Source organism: Meleagris gallopavo, chromosome 2 (assembly GCF_905368555.1).
Source record: "Meleagris gallopavo chromosome 2, MGAL_WU_HG_1.1, whole genome shotgun sequence".
Taxonomy (NCBI): domain Eukaryota; kingdom Metazoa; phylum Chordata; class Aves; order Galliformes; family Phasianidae; genus Meleagris; species Meleagris gallopavo.
In genome coordinates this window covers 98,813,265-98,819,502 of record NC_139405.1, presented here as the reverse complement: position 1 = coordinate 98,819,502, position 6,238 = coordinate 98,813,265, and positions in this window count along the sequence as shown.

Genomic DNA, 6,238 nt, shown 5'->3' with positions numbered 1-6,238 from the left:
AAATGTCTAAAATCAAGATCAGTTAATCTTCACTGCAGAACTTAATGACAGCTTAGGACTTTTGTAAAACTGAAGGGTTATTTTAATTTACTGATTCTAGAAGGAATAATAAAGCAAAGCTCATGTAGTATAAACAACTATAAAGAACTACTAAAATAATCTGTGTTTGGAATTGCAAAGATAGAAAAGAAAATGTTTAGGCACAAAATGGCATCGCATATGTAGAAATATTACTTTGCCAGAGAAATTTCTTAAGCATCGTAAGATGCTTTTTGTTAATTAATAATATTAATTTGTTCATTTAAAACATTTTCCTTTCCCTATTTAATGATTACTTCTACTAGGATAGTCAGTCTTAAGAGAACATTACTCCACTGCTTAAAAGTCCCCTCCCATAGGAAAACAGCTTTGCAGGAATTATTTTAGCAGCCTTTGTGGAAGACAAAAGCAGAAGAAAAGGGAGTAGGATCAGGGATTTTTGATATTTTAATCGAATTCAGATAATGAATTATGAAGGTGAATGTTGGCAAAGGTTTTCCCAGCTCAGATCTTAATGTGTTTGCTGGGGAAAAGAGGAGAGAGGGAAAGGGGAACAAAAGAGTCACAGTGTTTGGAAGATTGGCTCAGGATCCTGGAATATGTTTGTGGTGAGTTGCTGTTCTTGGAGATAGTCGTGTCTCTAAGCAACAAGATCTATAATATGTACTCTCACCAACACAAAGTAAATTGCCTCTGAATAAATTTTAAGTCAGATCTGAATCTTTATTTAGCGATATTAGCGATTGCTTTATTATCACGCTAAGTAGGGAAATAAATATTGTCATGGTTTTTAAATCCTCTTCAAGTTTAATATTGTTCAGTATTCATATGAGAATATCTAGGAATACCTGTATTCAAGTATTCAAGAGTTCTGACTAATGCTCAAAATTACCATGTAGGCAATGTCTTCACCTGTAATAATCATCTGATTCCCTTTCAGAGATCAGTGATGGCAGAATGCAGAGATCCCTGGATTATGTGGTATTCAGTTCTGCTATACTTTTATGTAAAATATTTATTTTTTCAGTGCATGTGAGCTGTACAACACTAGAGATTATAAATATAATAATAATAATATGTGGATGTCTCTTGAGAATAAGTTCTGGTAGATATAACTTGGGTTGAATTATGCAAGAAAAGTCTTTTGTAATTCCATTAGAAGCAGTCTTCTAAATTTCTGCATGCAAACATGAAATATGTTGTAGGTATTCCAGTTGCTATAAAATGGGACAAAAAATAGATTTCAGAATGTCTACTAATTCAAGACATACATTCATGACAAAATTTACAGACTGTTTATTTCCCATGCTGAGTGAACTGGTGTAGAGCCACTTCAGCTGGGCTACTGGCTGTGTTACCTTCTTGGAGGAGACCTCTCAAATTTTTCTGGAACCAATCTGAAGCTTTTCCCAGCTGCATCCTGAAGTGACAGTGTTCCCTGGCTTTTCTCTGTCTCTCAGCAGTACCTTCCCTTTTCCCCCATCAAATCTAGTTTAAAGCTCTGGTGATGAGCCCAGTCAGCCTGCTGCCAAGTATATTCTTGTTCCCCCTGATCTGTTGTGTTCCATCTGACACTGAAGGTGTGTTCAAGATCATATTACTCAAAAGCCTGAGAATGAAACCATACATAAAACCATTAATTCAACTGGTCTGCTCTTCTGCTTCTGTCTGAATCTCAGTCTTCAATTGGGAGGACGGAAGAGTATACTACCTATACTCCCAATCCCTTCAACATTATTTCTCTTTGCAGTTACCAAGGAGCAAATATAGGAATGGGATTCAAGTCACTGAAAAAAATGCCATCACTATTTAAGAAATGACACAGGACTCGCTGAAGACTTGTATAGTTGTTGTGATTTTGGCAGGCTAAATATGATGCTCTGGGGTACCTCATACATTATTAGGTGCTTATACACAGGGCAATATATCAGACTTTTAGGTTTATTGATTATAACCAGAACTTTAGACACTAAACACACATATACGTAGAAATCTGAGTGTGGGCGTCTCCATGTGAAGCTGATAACCATCCTAGATATCCTTCTACAGGAACATTAGAGAGTTGATGTATTTTTCCTTACCTTGATATTTAAGATTCTGGTATGTCTTAAATGTTTGACCTGGTCTCTGCCTGCTGCTCCAAAATTTCCTGGATCTTCTACATCATATTCAATTCTTTCAAATCTTCAAATCATGTTAAATTCTTTCAAATACCCTCAGACATCCCAAAGAGCTTGAATGCATATATGTGAGTAAGTGAACAGTGAATATTTTATGTCTATGAATCCTTTTATGACACAAAATGGTTCAGCAAGCACCTGACACCCATAATTTTTCCTGGCACGAAGTAGCTTTAAGATTCAATCTTGTTTTTTTTTTCTCCCTTCTTTGTGGCATCTCTTACATAGTGTGGTCTCTGCTTTCAGATAGTTTAAATGGTATTCATCTGACCTATTTTAGACATCTTCATCTGATCAGGTCACAGTAGACTAATTTTATGGTCAAGGAGTCTAAGACACATTTCTAGACTGCAATTAAACTCATCCTAAAGTATGTGGCTGAAATAGGTCAGATGAATCACATGCCCATTTCTCTTCATTGTCTCTGAAGTATGGCGAGCTCAGATGTGGACATCTAAAGTTAGGTCAGATGAATCATGTTATATGGTATCCCTCAAGGACAGAGTTGGAGGGAGGAGTTGCATTCCTTCTAGTGATTTGTTACCACAGTGTCTGGGGATGTCAAAAGTCAGAATGATTATTTCTATTCATATGTTCTTACGATTTATCAGTCTTAACATATGAAGAGTTTCACACTGAAACAAAAGGTACAAATTGCATATACAAAATTTATATTGGCTTTACATCTTTCTGACCTCTTTAGGCTAAATATGAGAAAATGGCAAGCATTTGATGCAGCATACAGTGGAACAGATAGGCAATGACTTACTGTGCATAAAACCTACCACTGCAAGTTTGTGTCTCGGAGAAGGTAATCAAAGAGATTTGAACTCATGTAGCTGGTTTATATCAGAATAATAATCACTATCATGTGCTCGTGATATCTTGATCTAGTGCTAGGAATCCTAAAAATAAATTTACTATATTCTCTAACTAAAGACTTAAAATTTAATAAAGTCATGTTGGGATGAATATTTTACTAACTGCTTTGCTCAGTATAGAAGAAAACTTAAAGAATCTCCTTCCCTTTTGCCACAATTCATCAAATATTCAGTTCTTCAAATGCAATTAATTATGAAACTGGATAGAAAGCAGATTAGTGAAATTCTCTGAGGGAGATGCAAATAACTGGTGTAATCTGAAAGTCCAGACAACAGGAGAAAAAGAAGTAGAAGGCAGAAACAAGTAGGCTGAGACCGTTCCACTGTCAAACTGGCTTCACTGTCAAGAAAACTGTACAGCTAATACCTGCACGTGGCCATGACAATAGCGCATCATGTTTCTAAAACTTATGGAAGCAAACAACCATGTAATTACAGGAAAGTCAAAACTCCTTCCTGGAGCAATTAAGGAACAAGAAATTCATGCAAGAAGGAAAAGAAGGGAGCACTGAATCAGAGTATGCTTCAAAGCTAGTTCTGAGGAACTATACCAGAATTTGGATCTTGTGCAGCCTCAATATTTAATACTGAAGGAGGTACATATACTATCCTTAGCCAGAGGATTGTGAAGCATCCATCTGCTGGCCAGACAAAGAAGAGAAAGCTTTAGAATCTAAATACTGCATAAATACATGTGTTCTTATATTTACATTAAAACTGTGTTTTATAAGCTTTTATAGCAGTATTGTTTATCTTTGTTCCTATGCCTTCACAATGAGAAGACTGCTCTTTTTCAGCTCCCAGTTGGGTGATCTGGTTCTGTTCTCCATCCCATCAGTTGGAACTTGTAACAGTTGAATATTATAGTAATGGATCAAAATTTAATTATATTTAACACCTTGCTATTTCATATGAATTGAAAACAGAGACGCAGAAGATGAAGTTTCATAGAAGGGAAAGAAAGTGAGATAGAGAAGACATCTTGTGTTTAGCAGTAGTCAGGGAGGTATGGATCCATATTAAAAGTGAGATTTTTTGTTGTCTATGACTATTTTTTTGCTCTGCCTTTAAAGCATATTAGTAATATAATATAATATGCTTTTTACTATACCTCCAAGTATTCTGTATCATCTACAAGCACTGTGTCTCTGGGAAGGTTATGAATACTGCAGTGCTTTTACTGCTTTGAATTTTTCACCCTATATTTTCCAGAACAAACCAAGGGAACAAGGGGAAAAAAGAAATAAACAAATGTATTCAAATGAAAGATGACCTCTATTAAAAAAAAAAATCATTTTGAAATAAGCCAGTAGTCCTCCTAGGAATGTTCTTTTACAAATATTGTCACAGTTGGAATGAATACCTCTTGCAGCCTAAGCCTGCTACCATAACTGGTCTGACTTCATTATAAAGCAGACCAACAGAAAAAAAAAAAAGTAGCAACATTTTAGACATACGATGACTCTTTGACTCTTAAGGGCTATACTCAACTACAACACAAGCATCTAATGTTCCTAGTATCACTTTCTACAGGCTGCGCTTTAGTGTGTGCAGTATTTTTTTTTTTTTTTTAAGATCAAATTTCACTTCATCTTTTGTAAGAGATTTTTAGAACTGGTTGGATGGCAGCTGCCAACATCCATGTTTGCCAATTCTTTGAACAGCTATGCCTTCTCTCAAGTGACTTCTTTGGCTGCAGCTGGGACACCAGCCCTAGGCTTTGTTACTTTTTTTTTTTTTTTTTTTTTTTTTTTTGCATGTTTATATTAAAAAAGCCAGCTGAAAACACTGAATTATAGAATCAAAGAATCCTCAGAGTTGGAAGGGACCTTTAGAGGTCATCTAGTCCAACTCCCCTGCAATGAACAGGGACACCACATCTAGATTAGCTTGCCCAGGGCCTGATCCAGCCTTGCTTTGAAAGTCTCCAGGGACAAGGCATCTACCACATCTCTGGGCAGCCTGTTCCACTGCCTCACCACCCTCACTGTAAATGACCTTTTCCTTATATCTAATGTAAATCTCTCCTCTTTAAGCTTGAAAACATTTCCCTTGTTCTATCAGAATAGACTCAGCTAACGAGCCTTTCCCCTTCTTTCCTGAAGCTCCCCTTTAGACACTGACAGGCCGCTCTCAGGCCACCTAGCAGCCTTCTGTTCTACAGGCTGAAGAGCCCAACTCTCTCAGCCTGTCCTCATAGGAGAGGTATTTCATTCCATGGATTGTTTTTGTGGCCCTTCTCTGGATGCACTCCAACAGATCTATGTCTCTCCTGTACTGAGGACTCCGTATCTGGAAGCAGTACTCCAGGTGAGGCCTCAGCAGCACAGACTAGAGGAGCAGGATCACCTCCCTTCAGCTGCTGACTACTCTTCTTTTGATGTAGCCCAGGATACAGTTGGCTTTCTGAGCTGTGAGGGCACATTGATGGCTTGTGTCCAGCTTCTTATCCACCATTATACCAGGTGTTTTTCAGCAGGGCTGCGCTCAATCCTGTCTGTCCCCTTCTTTCCTGTAACTGCTCTTTAGATATTGAAAGGCCACACTATCAGGTCACCTTGGAGCCTTCTCTTCTCCAGTCTGAACAGCCCCTGGTCTCTCAGCCTATCCATGTATATTTAAAGAAGAAAATCTATACAAGGCTTGATCAAGAACTTACGTGTGTATTTACAGTTGCTTACAAACATTTGACTTGTAGTAGATCCTGTGGTACATCTCTGTATGACTGCAGGCTATATGTGGGTCTCTGCAGCAAAAAAACTAGGAAAGGCACACTGCTGGGCTGCCAGAAACACTGACTTCTGTTGAAGAATCAGAACAGGTATACTAACAAAGATCACTGGATTTTTTTATACAGGTTTATGTTTAGAAAAATAATTCCTATTTTCTGACATAACCAATGAGAAGACAGAGGTCAGGAGATTATGCCAGGAGAACAGATGGACCTTCTACTCCAGCTGCTCCCTACACATCATTTGAAGTGCATAAATTCCCAGCCCTTTCCACGGAGACTTCTGCAGTAGTGAATAAGAAGAGCTCCATGATCCATATTCATCATATTAAGAAACAATACTGATGAAATTTTGAGGCATCTGTAAAATAAAGAGGGGATTTTGAGAACTGCTTCCGAAACTAAGC